Source organism: Toxorhynchites rutilus, chromosome 3, assembly GCF_029784135.1.
Source record: "Toxorhynchites rutilus septentrionalis strain SRP chromosome 3, ASM2978413v1, whole genome shotgun sequence".
NCBI lineage: Eukaryota > Metazoa > Arthropoda > Insecta > Diptera > Culicidae > Toxorhynchites > Toxorhynchites rutilus.
In genome coordinates, this window is record NC_073746.1 from 155,217,669 (window position 1) to 155,238,003 (window position 20,335).

The 20,335-nt window shown below is 36.6% G+C and overlaps 1 pseudogene; it reads right to left on the reverse strand.

Moving 5' to 3' along the window:
* Window positions 1-12,991: 12,991 nt before the first annotated feature.
* Window positions 12,992-14,866, reverse strand: LOC129778516 (FAS-associated factor 2-like; annotated as a pseudogene).
* Window positions 14,867-20,335: the final 5,469 nt, after the last annotated feature.

Here is a 20,335-nt window from a genome sequence, read left to right on the forward strand (position 1 = left end):
TTGGGAACCAAACAACATGTCCGAAATTGAAGATGCCATTTTTAGGAGGATAAAGACCGAAAGAGAGCTCTGGAAATTGAAGGCAATGAACGATAAGCTTCAACAGGAGAATCGGCGGCTAAAGGCAATGAGAGGAGTGAGCCTCATTAATCGTTGTTGCTTCAGGTTCCTCCTGTTTGTGGTAGGCGAGGTGGCGGAATCAGTATTTCATTAATTCTAAATTAATCATATAAACTAAATTATGAAGTGGTGATCGTGTGTTATTGTGTTGTGTTGAGTTGTTTTATTGTGCGTGTTTGTTATATTTGATTTTCTTGTTGCGAGTTGTTCTATTGTTATTGCGTTCTATGTTATTGTTGCTGTTCGTTTTTATTACCATTTCGTATTGCAGGATCTACTTTGACTTTAATATGAGTTTAGTTGATTTTTGGTTGCCTTGTTTTGCTTTGTTGTTGATTGTCTTGTTTTCATGTTCGTATTTATTGACTTTTTAGTAATTAGAAATTGATTATGGATTTTTGGTTGGGTTTTTCGTTGTTTATTTTCTGTTGCGGATTTTAATATTATATTTATAGGTTAATATTATTCATATTATATATTGTTATTATACATTTGAGATATTGATCATATGTTTTTTATTCCGATTTTTCGATAATGATTTTATTAATGTTTTTTTTTCTTGCATGAAATGTTCTGAGCTGCTGGTCAAAAAAGTTCAAGGCTTCAAGTCAAGTAACCACAGAGGATATATAATGTAAGTATTTATTTACGACTGAAACGATTTGCAAACAAATTTGAAGTAACATTATTCTTCTTTGTCACTTATAGACTCTAGGCGAATATCCTGGCGAATCCTGAGAAGCGTAGGATCAAGCGTAAAAAAATTGGTATGTGATTTAAGTATTTATTTCATATATATGATTTGCAAATTTATAAAAGGATTATTCCTTATACACAGATGGAAGACCACACCGAGGGATGGACTTGGACTTAAGCAAAGATGAACATTCACCCCCATTAGGAATTTTCCTGTTTGAATTGTTGATTAAAAGAAATTTGGCCGAATTTAAATAAAGTATTTTAAAATGTATTCTATGCTGTTTCAATAGCTGCTGAAGAAACCAAATCTGACTGATTCCAACTAAAGTATTTCAAAATATTCTATGCTGTCTTATTACAAAAAATTGCACCTGTCGCTCATAATTTCGGTTTAATTGTTCTTCATTGTCTTCGGTTGCGTTGTTCTCTCGTCGTTGATTTGTATAAATTAATGAGGAGTGTGTTGAGAGTAATGTGTAGAGAATAAGGTATAGAAAATAGAGTGAGTAGAGAAAGTAGACAGTAAAGAGCAGAGAGTAAACAGTAGAGAGCGTAAAGAGAGTAGAGTGAAGAGAAAATACTACAAAAAAAGGAGAGAAAAAAGGATAGAGAGTAAAGATTAGAGAGAGTGAGAGCAAAGAATTGAGAGTACAGAGTAAGATCAAAAGAATATAAAGAAAAAAGGGTCGAGAGCAAACAGTAGTTAGTAGAGAGAATAGAAAGTAGAGAGCAAACAGTAGTGAGTAGAGAAAATAGAGACTAAAGAGCAGAGAGTAAACAGTAGAGAGCATAAAGAGTGTAGAGTGAAAAGAAAAGAGTACAAAGAGTAAAAGCAAATAGCAGACAGTAGAGAGAAAAAAGGATAGAGAGTAAAGATTAGAGAGAGTGAGAGTAAAGAATTGAGAGTACAGAGTAAGATGAAAAGAATGTAAAGAAAAGAGGGTCGAGAGCAAACAGTAGTTAGTAGAGAGAATAGAAAGTAGAGAGCAAACAGTAGTGAGTAGAGAAAATAGAGACTAAAGAGCAGAGAGTAAACAGTAGAGAGCATAAAGAGTGTAGAGTGAAGAGAAAAGAGTACAAATAGTAGAAAGCAAATAGCAGACAGTAGAGAGAAAAAAGGATAGAGAGTAAAGATTAGAGAGAGTGAGAGCAAAGAATTGAGAGTACAGAGTAAGATCAAAAGAATATAAGGAAAAAAGGGTCGAGAGCAAACAGTAGTTAGTAGAGAGAATAGAAAGTAGAGAGCAAACAGTAGTGAGTAGAGAAAATAGAGACTAAAGAGCAGAGAGTAAACAGTAGAGCGCGTAAAGAGTGTAGAGTGAAGAGAAAAGAGTACAAAGAGTAGAAAGCAAATAGCAGACAGTAGAGAGAAAAAAGGATAGAGAGTAAAGATTAGAGAGAGTGAGAGTAAAGAATTGAGAGTATAGAGTAAGATCAAAAGAATGTAAAGAAAAGAGGGTCGAGAGCAAACAGTAGTTAGTAGAGAGAATAGAAAGTAGAGAGCAAACAGTAGTGAGTAGAGAAAATAGAGACTAAAGAGCAGAGAGTAAACAGTAGAGCGCGTAAAGAGTGTAGAGTGAAGAGAAAAGAGTACAAAGAGTAGAAAGCAAATAGCAGACAGTAGAGAGAAAAAAGGATAGAGAGAAAAGATTAGAGAGAGTGAGAGTAAAGAATTGAGAGTACAGAGTAAGATGAAAAGAATGTAAAGAAAAGAGGGTCGAGAGCAAACAGTAGTTAGTAGAGAGAATAGAAAGTAGAGAGCAAACAGCAGTGAGTAGAGAAAATAGAGACTAAAGAGCAGCGAGTAAACAGTAGAGCGCGTAAAGAATGTAGAGTGAAGAGAAAAGAGTACAAAGAGTAGAAAGCAAATAGCAGACAGTAGAGAGAAAAAAGGATAGAGAGTAAAGATTAGAGAGAGTGAGAGCAAAGAATTGAGAGTACAGAGTAAGATCAAAAGAATATAAAGAAAAAAGGGTCGAGAGCAAACAGTAGTTAGTAGAGAGAATAGAAAGTAGAGAGCAAACAGTAGTGAGTAGAGAAAATAGAGACTAAAGAGCAGAGAGTAAACAGTAGAGAGCGTAAAGAGTGTAGAGTGGAGAGAAAAGAGTACAAAGAGTAGAAAGCAAATAGCAGACAGTAGAGAGAAAAAAGGATAGAGAGTAAATATTAGAGAGAGAGTGAGAGTAAAGAATTAAGAGTACATAGTAAGATGAAAAGAATGTAAAGAAAAGAGGGTCGAGAGCAAACAGTAGTTAGTAGAGAGAATAGAAAGTAGAGAGCAAACAGCAGTGAGTAGAGAAAATAGAGACTAAAGAGCAGAGAGCAAACAGTAGAGCGCGTAAAGAGTGTTGAGTGAAGAGAAAAGAGTACAAAGAGTAGAAAGCAAATAGCAGACAGTAGAGAGAAAAATGGATAGAGAGTAAAGATTAGAGAGAGTGAGAGCAAAGAATTGAGAGTACAGAGTAAGATCAAAAGAATATAAAGAAAAAAGGGTCGAGAGCAAACAGTAGTTAGTAGAGAGAATAGAAAGTAGAGAGCAAACAGTAGTGAGTAGAGAAAATAGAGACTAAAGAGCAGCGAGTAAACAGTAGAGCGCGTAAAGAATGTAGAGTGAAGAGAAAAGAGTACAAAGAGTAGAAAGCAAATAGCAGACAGTAGAGAGAAAAAAGGATAGAGAGTAAAGATTAGAGAGAGTGAGAGCAAAGAATTGAGAGTACAGAGTAAGATCAAAAGAATATAAAGAAAAAAGGGTCGAGAGCAAACAGTAGTTAGTAGAGAGAATAGAAAGTAGAGAGCAAACAGTAGTGAGTAGAGAAAATAGAGACTAAAGAGCAGAGAGTAAACAGTAGAGAGCGTAAAGAGTGTAGAGTGGAGAGAAAAGAGTACAAAGAGTAGAAAGCAAATAGCAGACAGTAGAGAGAAAAAAGGATAGAGAGTAAATATTAGAGAGAGAGTGAGAGTAAAGAATTAAGAGTACATAGTAAGATGAAAAGAATGTAAAGAAAAGAGGGTCGAGAGCAAACAGTAGTTAGTAGAGAGAATAGAAAGTAGAGAGCAAACAGCAGTGAGTAGAGAAAATAGAGACTAAAGAGCAGAGAGTAAACAGTAGAGCGCGTAAAGAGTGTTGAGTGAAGAGAAAAGAGTACAAAGAGTAGAAAGCAAATAGCAGACAGTAGAGAGAAAAAAGGATAGAGAGTAAAGATTAGAGAGAGTGAGAGTAAAGAATTGAGAGTACAGAGTAAGATGAAAAGAATGTAAAGAAAAGAGGGTCGAGAGCAAACAGTAGTGAGTAGAGAAAATAAAGACTAAAGAGCAGAGAGTAAACAGTAGAGAGCGTAAAGAGTGTAGAGTGAAGAGAAAAGAGACAAAGAGTAGAAAGCAAATAGCAGACAGTAGAGAGAAAAAAGGATAGAGAGTAAAGATTAGAGAGAGTGAGAGCAAAGAATTGAGAGTACAGAGTAAGATGAAAAGAATGCAAAGAAAAGAGGGTCGAGAGCAAACAGTAGTTAGTAGAGAGAATAGAAAGTAGAGAGCAAACAGTAGTGAGTAGAGAAAATAGAGACTAAAGAGCAGAGAGTAAACAGTAGAGAGCGTAAAGAGTGTAGAGTGAAGAGAAAAGAGTACAAAGAGTAGAAAGCAAATAGCAGACAGTAGAGAGAAAAAAGGATAGAGAGTAAAGATTAGAGAGAGTGAGAGCAAAGAATTGAGAGTACAGAGTAAGATCAAAAGAATATAAAGAAAAAAGGGTCGAGAGCAAACAGTAGTTAGTAGAGAGAATAGAAAGTAGAGAGCAAACAGTAGTGAGTAGAGAAAATAGAGACTAAAGAGCAGAGAGTAAACAGTAGAGAGCGTAAAGAGTGTAGAGTGAAGAGAAAAGAGTACAAAGAGTAGAAAGCAAATAGCAGACAGTAGAGAGAAAAAAGGATAGAGAGTAAAGATTAGAGAGAGTGAGAGCAAAGAATTGAGAGTACAGAGTGAGATCAAAAGAATATAAAGAAAAAAGGGTCGAGAGCAAACAGTAGTTAGTAGAGAGAATAGAAAGTAGAGAGCAAACAGTAGTGAGTAGAGAAAATAGAGACTAAAGAGCAGAGAGTAAACAGTAGAGAGCGTAAAGAGTGTAGAGTGAAGAGAAAAGAGTACAAAGAGTAGAAAGCAAATAGCAGACAGTAGAGAGAAAAAAGGATAGAGAATAAAGATTAGAGAGAGTGAGAGTAAAGAATTGAGAGTACAGAGTAAGATCAAAAGAATATAAAGAAAAAAGGGTCGAGAGCAAACAGTAGTTAGTAGAGAGAATAGAAAGTAGAGAGCAAACAGTAGTGAGTAGAGAAAATAGAGACTAAAGAGCAGATAGAAAGTAGATAGCAAACAGTAGTGAGTAGAGAAAATAGAGACTAAAGAGCAGAGAGTAAACAGTAGAGAGCGTAAAGAGTGTAGAGTGAAGAGAAAAGAGTACAAAGAGTAGAAAGCAAATAGCAGACAGTAGAGAGAAAAAAGGATAGAGAGTAAAGATTAGAGAGAGTGAGAGCAAAGAATTGAGAGTACAGAGTAAGATCAAAAGAATATAAAGAAAAAAGGGTCGAGAGCAAACAGTAGTTAGTAGAGAGAATAGAAAGTAGAGAGCAAACAGTAGTGAGTAGAGAAAATAGAGACTAAAGAGCAGATAGAAAGTAGATAGCAAACAGTAGTGAGTAGAGAAAATAGAGACTAAAGAGCAGAGAGTAAACAGTAGAGAGCGTAAAGAGTGTAGAGTGAAGAGAAAAGAGTACAAAGAGTAGAAAGCAAATAGCAGACAGTAGAGAAAAAAAAGGATAGAGAGTAAAGATTAGAGAGAGTGAGAGTAAAGAATTGAGAGTACAGAGTAAGATGAAAAGAATGTAAAGAAAAGAGGGTCGAGAGCAAACAGTAGTTAGTAGAGAGAATAGAAAGTAGAGAGCAAACAGTAGTGAGTAGAGAAAATAGAGACTAAAGAGCAGAGAGTAAACAGTAGAGAGCATGAAGAATGTAGAGTGAAGAGAAAAGAGTACAAAGAGTAGAAAGCAAATAGCAGACAGTAGAGAGAAAAGAGAATAAAGAGTAAAGATTAGAGAGAGTGAGAGCAAAGAATTGAGAGTACAGAGTAAGATGAAAAGAATGTAAAGAAAAGAGGGTCGAGAGCAAACAGTAGTTAGTAGAGAGAATAGAAAGTAGAGAGCAAACAGTAGTGAGTAGAGAAAATAGAGACTAAAGAGCAGAGAGTAAACAGTAGAGAGCATGAAGAATGTAGAGTGAAGAGAAAAGAGTACAAAGAGTAGAAAGCAAATAGCAGACAGTAGAGAGAAAAGAGAATAAAGAGTAAAAATTAGAGAGAGTGAGTAATAGTAACGTTGGTACATAATTCACTATCCACATCCAAGAATCACGAGCTTATTTCAAATCACATTCAAAATGAAGTGACATAACTTTTTCAGTTGACCGGTCAAGAATCGAAGCAATTTTATTAATGCTGACTGCTAGTGTAGGTAAATCATTGTAAATCATTCTATACCTTCATGTTCAACGTAATCCTACATGAAGCACTTTGATCGGTGTTTTTCGCTGAAGAACCACATAATTTCTGGGAGAAAGGGATTTTCAAGCTGTGTGAAAAATAATGTTTCATGAAACAGAAAAACAACAACACAAGAAATGATGTCAGAATGAAAAAAATGTGCAAAAGTAGGCTGGAAATCATATTTTGAGTTTTTATTTTCAATCAAAGCAAACATTTTGTTTATACGTTGCCTTTTCTCACTGATGATTATAACTACATGAGAGAAGCAGTTATAATCACCGGAAGCATCCAAAATGAAGCGAGGACTAGTTGCATCGAGGATTCCCACAGGACCGAGGATAGCTAAAAGCTCTTATGCCCGCCAGAAGACTGGAGATGGAGCAAAAAAAGGTCTTCAATCGGAGAATAGACATCGGGAATGGTTCTCGAACTACAGCGACTCGAACGAAGAAAGGATTGAGGATGAATCTCCACCACAGTTAATTCCCAACGACGCCCAGGTATGGTTTTGGAACTACAGTGATATGAACGAAGGATGGATAGAGGACGAAACACCGCCAATGCTTGTTCCCAGTGACACAAATCTTGTCGATGACGACGAAGAAGTGTGTGATTGGGAACCAAACAACATGTCCGAAATTGAAGATGCCATTTTTAGGAGGATAAAGACCGAAAGAGAGCTCTGGAAATTGAAGGCAATGAACGATAAGCTTCAACAGGAGAATCGGCGGCTAAAGGCAATGAGAGGAGTGAGCCTCATTAATCGTTGTTGCTTCAGGTTCCTCCTGTTTGTGGTAGGCGAGGTGGCGGAATCAGTATTTCATTAATTCTAAATTAATCATATAAACTAAATTATGAAGTGGTGATCGTGTGTTATTGTGTTGTGTTGAGTTGTTTTATTGTGCGTGTTTGTTATATTTGATTTTCTTGTTGCGAGTTGTTCTATTGTTATTGCGTTCTATGTTATTGTTGCTGTTCGTTTTTATTACCATTTCGTATTGCAGAATCTACTTTGACTTTAATATGAGTTTAGTTGATTTTTGGTTGCCTTGTTTTGCTTTGTTGTTGATTGTCTTGTTTTCATGTTCGTATTTATTGACTTTTTAGTAATTAGAAATTGATTATGGATTTTTGGTTGGGTTTTTCGTTGTTTATTTTCTGTTGCGGATTTTAATATTATATTTATAGGTTAATATTATTCATATTATATATTGTTATTATACATTTGAGATATTGATCATATGTTTTTTATTCCGATTTTTCGATAATGATTTTATTAATGTTTTTTTTTCTTGCATGAAATGTTCTGAGCTGCTGGTCAAAAAAGTTCAAGGCTTCAAGTCAAGTAACCACAGAGGATATATAATGTAAGTATTTATTTACGACTGAAACGATTTGCAAACAAATTTGAAGTAACATTATTCTTCTTTGTCACTTATAGACTCTAGGCGAATATCCTGGCGAATCCTGAGAAGCGTAGGATCAAGCGTACAAAAATTGGTATGTGATTTAAGTATTTATTTCATATATATGATTTGCAAATTTATAAAAGAATTATTCCTTATACACAGATGGAAGACCACACCGAGGGATGGACTTGGACTTAAGCAAAGATGAACATTCACCCACATTAGGAATTTTCCTGTTTGAATTGTTGACTAAAAGAAATTTGGCCGAATTTAAATAAAGTATTTTAAAATGTATTCTATGCTGTTTCAATAGCTGCTGAAGAAACCAAATCTGACTGATTCCAACTAAAGTATTTCAAAATATTCTATGCTGTCTTATTACAAAAAATTGCACCTGTCGCTCATAATTTCGGTTTAATTGTTCTTCATTGTCTTCGGTTGCGTTGTTCCCTCGTCGCTGATTTGTATAAATTAATGAGGAGTGTGTTGAGAGTAATGTGTAGAGAATAAGGTATAGAAAATAGAGTGAGTAGAGAAAGTAGACAGTAAAGAGCAGAGAGTAAACAGTAGAGAGCGTAAAGAGAGTAGAGTGAAGAGAAAAGAGTACAAAAAATAGAGAAAAAAGGATAGAGAGCAAAGATTAGAGAGAGTGAGAGCAAAGAATTGAGAGTACAGAGTAAGATCAAAAGAATATAAAGAAAAAAGGGTCGAGAGCAAACAGTAGTTAGTAGAGAGAATAGAAAGTAGAGAGCAAACAGTACTGAGTAGAGAAAATAGAGACTAAAGAGCAGAGAGTAAACAGTAGAGCGCGTAAAGAGTGTAGAGTGAAGAGAAAAGAGTACAAAGAGTAGAAAGCAAATAGCAGACAGTAGAGAAAAAAAAGGATAGAGAGTAAAGATTAGAGAGAGTGAGAGTAAAGAATTGAGAGTACAGAGTAAGATGAAAAGAATGTAAAGAAAAGAGGGTCAAGAGCAAACAGTAGTTAGTAGAGAGAATAGAAAGTAGAGAGCAAACAGTAGTGAGTAGAGAAAATAGAGACTAAAGAGCAGAGAGTAAACAGTAGAGAGCATAAAGAGTGTAGAGTGAAGAGAAAAGAGTACAAAGAGTAGAAAGCAAATAGCAGACAGTAGAGAGAAAAAAGGATAGAGAGTAAAGATTAGAGAGAGTGAGAGCAAAGAATTGAGAGTACAAAGTAAGATCAAATGAATATAAAGAAAAAAGGGTCGAGAGCAAACAGTAGTTAGTAGAGAGAATAGAAAGTAGAGAGCAAACAGTTGTGAGTAGAGAAAATAGAGACTAATGAGCAGAGAGTAAACAGTAGAGAGTATAAAGAGTGTAGAGTGAAGAGAAAAGAGTACAAAGAGTAGAAAGCAAATAGCAGACAGTAGAGAGAAAAAAGGATAGAGAGTAAAGATTAGAGAGAGTGAGAGTAAAGAATTGAGAGTACAGAGTAAGATGAAAAGAATGTAAAGAAAAGAGGGTCGAGAGCAAACAGTAGTTAGTAGAGAGAATAGAAAGTAGATAGCAAACAGTAGTGAGTAGAGAAAATAGAGACTAAAGAGCAGAGAGTAAACAGTAGAGCGCGTAAAGAGTGTAGAGTGAAGAGAAAAGAGTACAAAGAGTAGAAAGCAAATAGCAGACAGTAGAGAGAAAAAAGGATAGAGAGTAAAGATTAGAGAGTGAGAGTACAGAGTAAGATGAAAAGAATGTAAAGAAAAGAGGGTCGAGAGCAAACAGTAGTTAGTAGAGAGAATAGAAAGTAGAGAGCAAACAGTAGTGAGTAGAGAAAATAGAGACTAAAGAGCAGAGAGTAAACAGTAGAGCGCGTAAAGAGTGTAGAGTGAAGAGAAAAGAGTACAAAGAGTAGAAAGCAAATAGCAGACAGTAGAGAGAAAAAAGAATAGAGAGTAAAGATTAGAGAGAGTGAGAGTAAAGAATTGAGAGTACAGAGTAAGATGAAACGAATGTAAAGAAAAGAGGGTCGAGAGCAAACAGTAGTTAGTACAGAGAATAGAAAGTAGAGAGCAAACAGTAGTGAGTAGAGAAAATAGAGACTAAAGAGCAGAGAGTAAACAGTAGAGCGCGTAAAGAGTGTAGAGTGAAGAGAAAAGAGTACAAAGAGTAGAAAGCAAATAGCAGACAGTAGAGAGAAAAAAGGATAGAGAGTAAAGATTAGAGAGAGTGAGAGCAAAGAATTGAGAGTACAGAGTAAGATCAAAAGAATATAAAGAAAAAAGGGTCGAGAGCAAACAGTAGTTAGTAGAGAGAATTGAAAGTAGATAGCAAACAGTAGTAAGTAGAGAAAATAGAGACTAAAGAGCAGAGACTAAACAGTAGAGAGCGTAAAGAGTGTAGAGTGAAGAGAAAAGAGTACAAAGAGTAGAAAGCAAATAGCAGACAGTAGAGAGAAAAAAGGATAGAGAGTAAAGATTAGAGAGAGTGAGAGCAAAGAATTGAGAGTACATAGTAAGATGAAAAGAATATAAAGAAAAAAGGGTCGAGAGCAAACAGTAGTTAGTAGAGAGAATAGAAAGTAGAGAGCAAACAGTAGTGAGTAGAGAAAATAGAGACTAAAGAGCAGAGAGTAAACAGTAGAGAGCATAAAGAGTGTAGAGTGAAGAGAAAATAGTACAAAGAGTAGAAAGCAAATAGCAGACAGTAGAGAGAAAAAAGGATAGAGAGTAAAGATTAGAGAGAGTGAGAGTAAAGAATTGATAGTACCGAGTAAGATGAAAAGAATGTAAAGAAAAGAGGGTCGAGAGCAAACAGTAGTTAGTAGAGAGAATAGAAAGTAGAGAGCAAACAGTAGTGAGTAGAGAAAATAGAGACTAAAGAGCAGAGAGTAAACAGTAGGGAGCATAAAGAGTGTAGAGTGAAGAGAAAAGAGTACAAAGAGTAGAAAGCAAATAGCAGGCAGTAGAGAGAAAAAAGGATAGAGAGTAAAGATTAGAGAGAGTGAGAGCAAAGAATTGATAGTACAGAGTAAGATCAAAAGAATATAAAGAAAAGAGGGTCGAGAGCAAACAGTAGTTAGTAGAGAGAATAGAAAGTAGAGAGCAAACAGTAGTGAGTAGAGAAAATAGAGACTAAAAAGCAGAGAGTAAACAGTAGAGAGCATAAAGAGTGTAGAGTGAAGAGAAAAGAGTACAAAGAGTAGAAAGCAAATAGCAGACAGTAGAGAGAAAAGAGAAGAAAGAGTAAAGATTAGAGAGAGTGAGAGCAAAGAATTGATAGTACAGAGTAAGATCAAAAGAATATAAAGAAAAGAGGGTCGAGAGCAAACAGTAGATAGTAGAGAGAATAGAAAGTAGAGAGCAAATAGTAGTGAGTAGAGAAAATAGAGACTAAAGAGTAAAACGTAAAAAGTAAAATGAATAGTGTAGGGTCTAAAGAGAGTACAAAATAGAGAGTGAGAGCCCTCGCGGACCACAGACATTTTATTGGTCGATAGTTTGGTCGTTTTCTTAATCATTATGGAGATTTGTATATGGGTACATTATACGGATTCAGTATTTTTTTTGTAAAATTTGAGCTTCAATCCAAGGCAACCCGGCTGTTTAGTTGGCTTGGTTGGGCTAACAGTCCAACCCGACCAAACTATAGACCGTTACAAATTCTGCAATCTGCGAGAGCTCTAAAGCGTAGAGTATAAACTGTAGAGATTAGATAAACTAGAGGGTGAAAAGAGAAAATGAAGGGTACAGAATGTGTAGAGCAAGAGAGTAAAGAGTATAGAGAAGAGAGAGTGAAGATTTGATAGTAGAGAGTAGAGAAAGTAACGTAGGAAAACGAGTGAAGAATAAACCGGGCTAACTGCGGTTGGATGGTTCTGGCTAAGCACACTGTGGAAATTGAAAAACACAAGATTTTGGAGTCCACATTTTCTCTTATATTTCACTAATTACGCATCACTTGGTAGACCACTTTGTTGTTGGTAGTTAGGAAAAAACTGGGATGATGAACCACGTTGTGCGCTGTTTTTATGTTTGTCGGATGTTGGTGGGGTGATTGTCCTGTAGGCTCCGCTCGGCTCGCTCGGATGCTGTTCGTTTGTAATGTTGTAACTCCATTCATCTCGCTCTCGCGCGTTGCGGGGTGATACGATGGAATGAAATGGAGAGCAATTGCTTCGAGTAGTGAATGGAAAATTTCTGTTACTGACAAAATAGAGGATTTCAATTGATTTGTTCCTACATGTCAAAACACGTAAGCGCTCGCTACACGTGGCGCGAACAAAGAGTACAACATAGAGCTATGGTAAAATATAGTAGAAAAAAGAAATTAAAACGTATACAGTAGAGTGTAGAGAGGGTAGAAAATGAGAAAATAGAGAGTAGAAAGAGTAAGGAGTGGAAAGAGTAGAGAGTAAGATAGAGAGAATGGAGGAAGTAGAGAGTAGAGAATAGTGAGAGAGAGTAGAGAGTTGAGAATAAAGAGATAAATAAAGAGAGTAAGGAAAGAAAAGAGGAAAGAGGAAAGAGGAAAGAGGAAAGAGGAAAGAGGAAAGAAGAAAGAGTAAGAGCAGGGAATAAACTGTAAAAAAGCGAATAGAAGGATTAGAAAGAACGAAAAGTAGGAAAAGTTGAGAATATAAAGTAAAGATTAAGGCGGTGAGAAAATAGAGACAGTAGGGTAAAATAAAATATAGAATGCAGAGCAGAGCAAAGCGTAAGAAGTAGAAAGTGGAGAACGAAGAATATAGAGAGAGAGTAAAAATTGATTAGTTCTTGAGTTATGGAGAAATTTATGCCTGATTTGTATTATAAACAAATCAGACTATATAACGCACACCAACAAACCGGCTCATTCGTGAAGCCGAAAACGTTTTTTTATTAGTCGGTTAGGAACTAACCGATTTTAAAAACGAATTCGCTATACGAATGTAAACAAGCGATGTATGCCCAACAGATGCTCCGCATGTATGTGTAGCAAGAGCCCTATATGATTGTCAACACCACCTTGTGACAAATACCTGCAGATATTCTTCAAATGAGCCAATATTTAATAGCCTCACCGTTGGAGATGTTATCCATCTTATTACAGTAACAAGTGTCCGATTTCATGAAGAATATTTTATTTCACCTTTAAATAATTGAGGAATATGAACTGTTTGATAAAACATAACATAATGAATAATTTTTCTCACTATTGTGTTTTCTCAGGCGAAACATGAGGCTGAAAAGACTCCTATCTTCCAGACCTGAGGGCTGCTGATAGCCCGTGTGCATATACTTATTAAATTACACGGATAATGTCCAATCATCAATTTAGAAGAGAACCAAAACACAAAACCAACATAATCACAACATCAGGGCATCAAATGCGTTGTTTTATTCTTTCTTTCTTTGTTTTTAAGAGGCTTTAAACTTTGAAGTTCATTCGCCTCTATATACTTTATTATTGACAACTTTGTAAATTTTGGAACCTTGCTAAGGGTTTTCCATAAAAAAAAGCTTCTCTGTAAAAGGGAAAAAAGCATCACTCCCAGCAAACAAAAATTGCTGCCTTTCCTCTGCAAGTATGTCTTCTTCAAACCCTATGTTTATCCAATCCAGTCTCAAAATCCATTCTTTTAAATCTTAATTGTTTTGCTCACACTCAACATATCGTTATTTGCATCTTTTACTCTATGCGTTCAGATCGGCTACGAGCAGCACTTCGCGGTTTTTCAAACCCGCCTCAACTAATGTGGGCAACGGATCTTCTGTTGGAGCACACTGTAATACCCGCTTCGGAAAGTTAGTGGTAATTTCGAACGAGTCCGGTGCCTCCGGATGGCAGAAAATAAAATTATGTACATCTTAAAAGCAAACGAATGATATAGTCATACAGTTTCCTATAGCAAACAAATATCTTACCTGTGGGGTGTGGGACGCAAGGAATCTCCGTTCTAACCGCAAACCACTCGGTAGTTTGAAGACTATGCTGATCGTGCCGGGTGCTCCCGGCTCTGGCTCGGAAGGCACTTGAGAAGCTAATTCCGTTTTGAGCATCTCGATTTTTTGCAACCTCTGCATCTCAGCTAGCTTATCGGCCTCGATTGCCTGTTGAGCCTCCAAAGCTTTTTCGAGTTCCTTCTGTTTCCGACGTTGTTTCTCCTGGACCCGCGCGGACATTTGGTATGCATCATCCTGCTGTTGGCGCAGTGTTTGTGTGAGATCTCTTTCCAATCGATCCTGGCTTGGTTGTGCCAAACTTCATTGTCATTGACTTGACAACGGTTTCCATGCGTCATATCAGTTCTTCGCCATTTCAATGACCCTCCATGCGACCCATAATGACCATTTTGTTTGCCCTCAAAGCGATAATCACAAGCAGTGGATAGGCGCGGTATCCTTCTAGAGAAGATATGTCACAGGCCAAGTACAGCATCCGCCTATTGACGTATTCGATGACCTGAGCGTTAGAAAGCGTGTCTCGGCAAAACGTGTTCGCCTCCGTGCTTGACTCGAAATGCAGATATACTAAGAGAAGTTTGAACTCACGCTTGGCGTCGTTCAACGCTTGATTTTTCGTTGTAAGTCTGAGTGAATTTCAGCACATCGCCCAAAGGGTCGGTTACAACTGTAATGATTGAAGTCATTATTCAGAAATGATCCGTTAAACGCCGCTCATGTGTACTCACTTCTTTCTTTATCCTTGAAAATGTTCAGAAATGCGGCCACGATCGAGGATAGTGTGCTGTAACAGAAATTGAACACGTAGTTGCCCACAAAACCAATCATTCCACCCACACCGGACGGTACGGGGGCTCCCGGTCCGCGCTGGGCTGCGAAAACATGCTGCAGGAAGCGATCGTTCACGATCTGTGGCGCACGGGATTCAGAAGCGTACGCAGATGGACGCCCTCCCGTATATTCAAATGCTCCTGGAAAGCTACCTCCAGATCCCACTGATGACGAATCAGAATGTCCCGGCATACATTAATATCCTCCAGACCGGTTATGTGCTGGAATTTTAATACTTTTTCCGTCTGTTCATTCGATAGGCCATCACTGTCCATGATTAGAAGGCTACTTCAGCTGTCAGGTAAGCCTCTGTGTTTCACTGTGTCTCACCAGATTGAGTGCAGCTGGTGAAAGAGAACAATTTGAATTCGTCATGGTTAATACTGTCAGCATAGTAATGTTGGTACATAATTCACTATCCACATCCAAGAATCATGAGCTTATTTCAAATCACATTCAAAATGAAGTGACATAACTTTTTCAGTTGACTGGTCAAGAATCGAAGCAATTTTATTAATGCTGACTGCTAGTGTAGGTAAATCATTGCAAATCATTCTATACCTTCATGTTCAACGTAATCCTACATGAAGCACTTTGATCGGTGTTTTTCGCTGAAGAACCACATAATTTCTGGGAGAAAGGGATTTTCAAGCTGTGTGAAAAATAATGTTTCATGAAACAGAAAAACAACAACACAAGAAATGATGTCAGAATGAAAAAAATGTGCAAAAGTAGGCTGGAAATCATATTTTGAGTTTTTATTTTCAATCAAAGCAAACATTTTGTTTATACGTTGCCTTTTCTCACTGATGATTATAACTACATGAGAGAAGCAGTTATAATCACCGGAAGCATCCAAAATGAAGCGAGGACTAGTTGCATCGAGGATTCCCACAGGACCGAGGATAGCTAAAAGCTCTTATCCCCGTCAGAAGACTGGAGATGGAACAAAAAAAGGTCTTCAATCGGAGAATAAACATCGGGAATGGTTCTCGAACTACAGCGACTCGAACGAAGAAAGGATTGAGGATGAATCTCCACCACAGTTAATTCCCAACGACGCCCAGGTATGGTTTTGGAACTACAGTGATATGAACGAAGGATGGATAGAGGACGAAACACCGCCAATGCTTGTTCCCAGTGACACAAATCTTGTCGATGACGACGAAGAAGTGTGTGATTGGGAACCAAACAACATGTCCGAAATTGAAGATGCCATTTTTAGGAGGATAAAGACCGAAAGAGAGCTCTGGAAATTGAAGGCAATGAACGATAAGCTTCAACAGGAGAATCGGCGGCTAAAGCCAATGAGAGGAGTGAGCCTCATTAATCGTTGTTGCTTCAGGTTCCTCCTGTTTGTGGTAGGCGAGGTGGTGGAATCAGTATTTCATTAATTCTAAATTAATCATATAAACTAAATTATGAAGTGGTGATCGTGTGTTATTGTGTTGTGTTGAGTTGTTTTATTGTGCGTGTTTGTTATATTTGATTTTCTTGTTGCGAGTTGTTCTATTGTTATTGCGTTCTATGTTATTGTTGCTGTTCGTTTTTATTACCATTTCGTATTGCAGGATCTACTTTGACTTTAATATGAGTTTAGTTGATTTTTGGTTGCCTTGTTTTGCTTTGTTGTTGATTGTCTTGTTTTCATGTTCGTATTTATTGACTTTTTAGTAATTAGAAATTGATTATGGATTTTTAGTTGGGTTTTTCGTTGTTTATTTTCTGTTGCGGATTTTAATATTATATTTATAGGTTAATATTATTCATATTATATATTGTTATTATACATTTGAGATATTGATCATATGTTTTTTATTCCGATTTTTCGATAATGATTTTATTAATGTTTTTTTTTCTTGCATGAAATGTTCTGAGCTGCTGGTCAAAAAAGTTCAAGGCTTCAAGTCAAGTAACCACAGAGGATATATAATGTAAGTATTTATTTACGACTGAAACGATTTGCAAACAAATTTGAAGTAACATTATTCTTCTTTGTCACTTATAGACTCTAGGCGAATATCCTGGCGAATCCTGAGAAGCGTAGGATCAAGCGTAAAAAAATTGGTATGTGATTTGAGTATTTATTTCATATATATGATTTGCAAATTTATAAAAGGATTATTCCTTATACACAGATGGAAGACCACACCGAGGGATGGACTTGGACTTAAGCAAAGATGAACATTCACCCCCATTAGGAATTTTCCTGTTTGAATTGTTGATTAAAAGAAATTTGGTCGAATTTAAATAAAGTATTTTAAAATGTATTCTATGCTGTTTCAATAGCTGCTGAAGAAACCAAATCTGACTGACTCCAACTAAAGTATTTTAAAATATTCTATGCTGTCTTATTACAAAAAATTGCACCTGTCGCTCATAATTTCGGTTTAATTGTTCTTCATTGTCTTCGGTTGCGTTGTTTTCTCGTCGCTGATTTGTATAAATTAATGAGGAGTGTGTTGAGAGTAATGTGTAGAGAATAAGGTATAGAAAATAGAGTGAGTAGAGAAAGTAGACAGTAAAGAGCAGAGAGTAAACAGTAGAGAGCGTAAAGAGAGTAGAGTGAAGAGAAAAGAGTACAAAAAAAGGAGAGAAAAAAGGATAGAGAGTAAAGATTAGAGAGAGTGAGAGCAAAGAATTGAGAGTACAGAGTAAGATCAAAAGAATATAAAGAAAAAAGGGTCGAGAGCAAACAGTAGTTAGTAGAGAGAATAGAAAGTAGAGAGCAAACAGTAGTGAGTAGAGAAAATAGAGACTAAAGAGCAGAGAGTAAACAGTAGAGCGCGTAAAGAGTGTAGAGTGAAGAGAAAAGAGTACAAAGAGTAGAAAGCAAATAGCAGACAGTAGAGAGAAAAAAGAATAGAGAGTAAAGATTAGAGAGAGTGAGAGTAAAGAATTGAGAGTACAGAGTAAGATGAAAAGAATGTAAAGAAAAGAGGGTCAAGAGCAAACAGTAGTTAGTAGAGAGAATAGAAAGTAGAGAGCAAACAGTAGTGAGTAGAGAAAATAGAGACTAAAGAGCAGAGAGTAAACAGTAGAGAGCATAAAGAGTGTAGAGTGAAGAGAAAAGAGTACAAAGAGTAGAAAGCAAATAGCAGACAGTAGAGAGAAAAAAGGATAGAGAGTAAAGATTAGAGAGAGTGAGAGTAAAGAATTGAGAGTACAGAGTAAGAAGAAACGAATGTAAAGAAAAGAGGGTCGAGAGCAAACAGTAGTTAGCACAGAGAATAGAAAGTAGAGAGCAAACAGTAGTGAGTAGAGAAAATAGAGACTAAAGAGCAGAGAGTAAACAGTAGAGAGCATAAAGAGTGTAGAGTAAAGAGAAAAGAGTACAAAGAGTAGAAAGCAGACAGTAGAGAGAAAAAATGATAGAGAGTAAAGATTAGAGAGAGTGAGAGCAAAGAATTGATAGTACAGTACAGAGATAGTACAGAGAGTGAGAGTAAAGAATTGAGAGTACAGAGTAAGATGAAAAGAATGTAAAGAAAAGAGGGTCGAGAGCAAACAGTAGTGAGTAGAGAAAATAGAGACTAAAGAGCAGAGAGTAAACAGTAGAGAGCGTAAAGAGTGTAGAGTGAAGAAAAAAGAGTACAAAGAGTAGAAAGCAAATAGCAGACAGTAGAGAGAAAAAAGAATAGAGAGTAAAGATTAGAGAGAGTGAGAGTAAAGAATTGATAGTACCGAGTAAGATGAAAAGAATGTAAAGAAAAGAGGGTCGAGAGCAAACAGTAGTTAGTAGAGAGAATAGAAAGTAGAGAGCAAACAGTAGTGAGTAGAGAAAATAGAGACTAAAGAGCAGAGAGTAAACAGTAGAGAGCGTAAAGAGTGTAGAGTGAAGAGAAAAGAGTACAAAGAGTAGAAAGCAAATAGCAGACAGTAGAGAGAAAAAAGGATAGAGAGTAAAGATTAGAGAGAGTGAGAGTAAAGAATTGAGAGTACAGAGTAAGATCAAAAGAATATAAAGAAAAAAGGGTCGAGAGCAAACAGTAGTTAGTAGAGAGAATAGAAAGTAGAGAGCAAACAGTAGTGAGTAGAGAAAATAGAGACTAAAGAGCAGAGAGTAAACAGTAGAGAGCGTAAAGAGTGTAGAGTGAAGAGAAAAGAGTACAAAGAGTAGAAAGCAAATAGCAGACAGTAGAGAGAAAAAAGGATAGAGAGTAAAGATTAGAGAGAGTGAGAGCAAAGAATTGAGAGTACAGAGTAAGATCAAAAGAATATAAAGAAAAAAGGGTCGAGAGCAAACAGTAGTTAGTAGAGAGAATAGAAAGTAGAGAGCAAACAGTAGTGAGTAGAGAAAATAGAGACTAAAGAGCAGAGAGTAAACAGTAGAGCGCTTACGCGCTTTACAGAGTGTAGAGTGAAGAGAAAAGAGTACAAAGAGTAGAAAGCAAATAGCAGACAGTAGAGAGAAAAAAGGATAGAGAGTAAAGATTAGAGAGAGTGAGAGTAAAGAATTGATAGTACCGAGTAAGATGAAAAGAATGTAAAGAAAAGAGGGTCGAGAGCAAACAGTAGTTAGTAGAGAGAATAGAAAGTAGAGAGCAAACAGTAGTGAGTAGAGAAAATAGAGACTAAAGAGCAGAGAGTAAACAGTAGAGAGCATAAAGAGTGTAGAGTGAAGAGAAAAGAGTACAAAGAGTAGAAAGCAAATAGCAGACAGTAGAGAGAAAAAAGGATAGAGAGTAAAGATTAGAGAGAGTGAGAGCAAAGAATTGATAGTACAGAGTAAGATCAAAAGAATATAAAGAAAAAAGGGTCGAGAGCAAACAGTAGTTAGTAGAGAGAATAGAAAGTAGAGAGCAAACAGTAGTGAGTAGAGAAAATAGAGACTAAAAAGCAGAGAGTAAACAGTAGAGAGCATAAAGAGTGTAGAGTGAAGAGAAAAGAGTACAAAGAGTAGAAAGTAAATAGCAGACAGTAGAGAGAAAAGAGAATAAAGAGTAAAGATTAGAGAGAGTGAGAGCAAAGAATTGAGAGTACAGAGTAAGATAAAAAGAATATAAAGAAAAGAGGGTCGAGAGCAAACAGTAGATAGTAGAGAGAATAGAAAGTAGAGAGCAAATAGTAGTGAGTAGAGAAAATAGAGACTAAAGAGTAAAGAGTAAAACGTAAAAAGTAAAATGAATAGTGTAGGGTCTAAAGAGAGTACAAAATAGAGAGTGAGAGCCCTCGCGGACCACAGACATTTTATTGGTCGATAGTTTGGTCGTTTTCTTAATCATTATGGAGATTTGTATATGGGTACATTATACGGATTCAGTATTTTTTTTGTAAAATTTGAGCTTCAAACCAAGGCAACCCGGCTGTTTAGTTGGCTTGGTTGGGCTAACAGTCCAACCGTTACAAATTCTGCAATCTGCGAGAGCTCTAAAGCGTAGAGTATAAACAGTAGAGATTAGATAAACTAGAGGGTGAAAAGAGAAAATGAAGGGTACAGAATGTGTAGAGCAAGAGAGTAAAGAGTATAGAGAAGAGAGAGTGAAGATTTGATAGTAGAGAATAGAGAAAGTAACGTAGGAAAACGAGTGAAGAATAAACCGGGCTAACTGCGGTTGGATGGTTCTGGCTAAGCACACTGTGGAAATTGAAAAACACAAGATTTTGGAGTCCAAATTTTCTCTTATATTTCACTAATTACGCATCACTTGGTAAACCACTTTGTCGTTGGTAGTTAGGAAAAAACTGGGATGATGAACCACGTTGTGCGCTGTTTTTATGTTTGTCGGATGTTGGTGGGGTGATTGTCCTGTAGGCTCCGCTCGGCTCGCTCGGATGCTGTTCGTTTGTAATGTTGTAACTCCATTCATCTCGCTCTCGCGCGTTGCGGGGTGATACGATGGAATGAA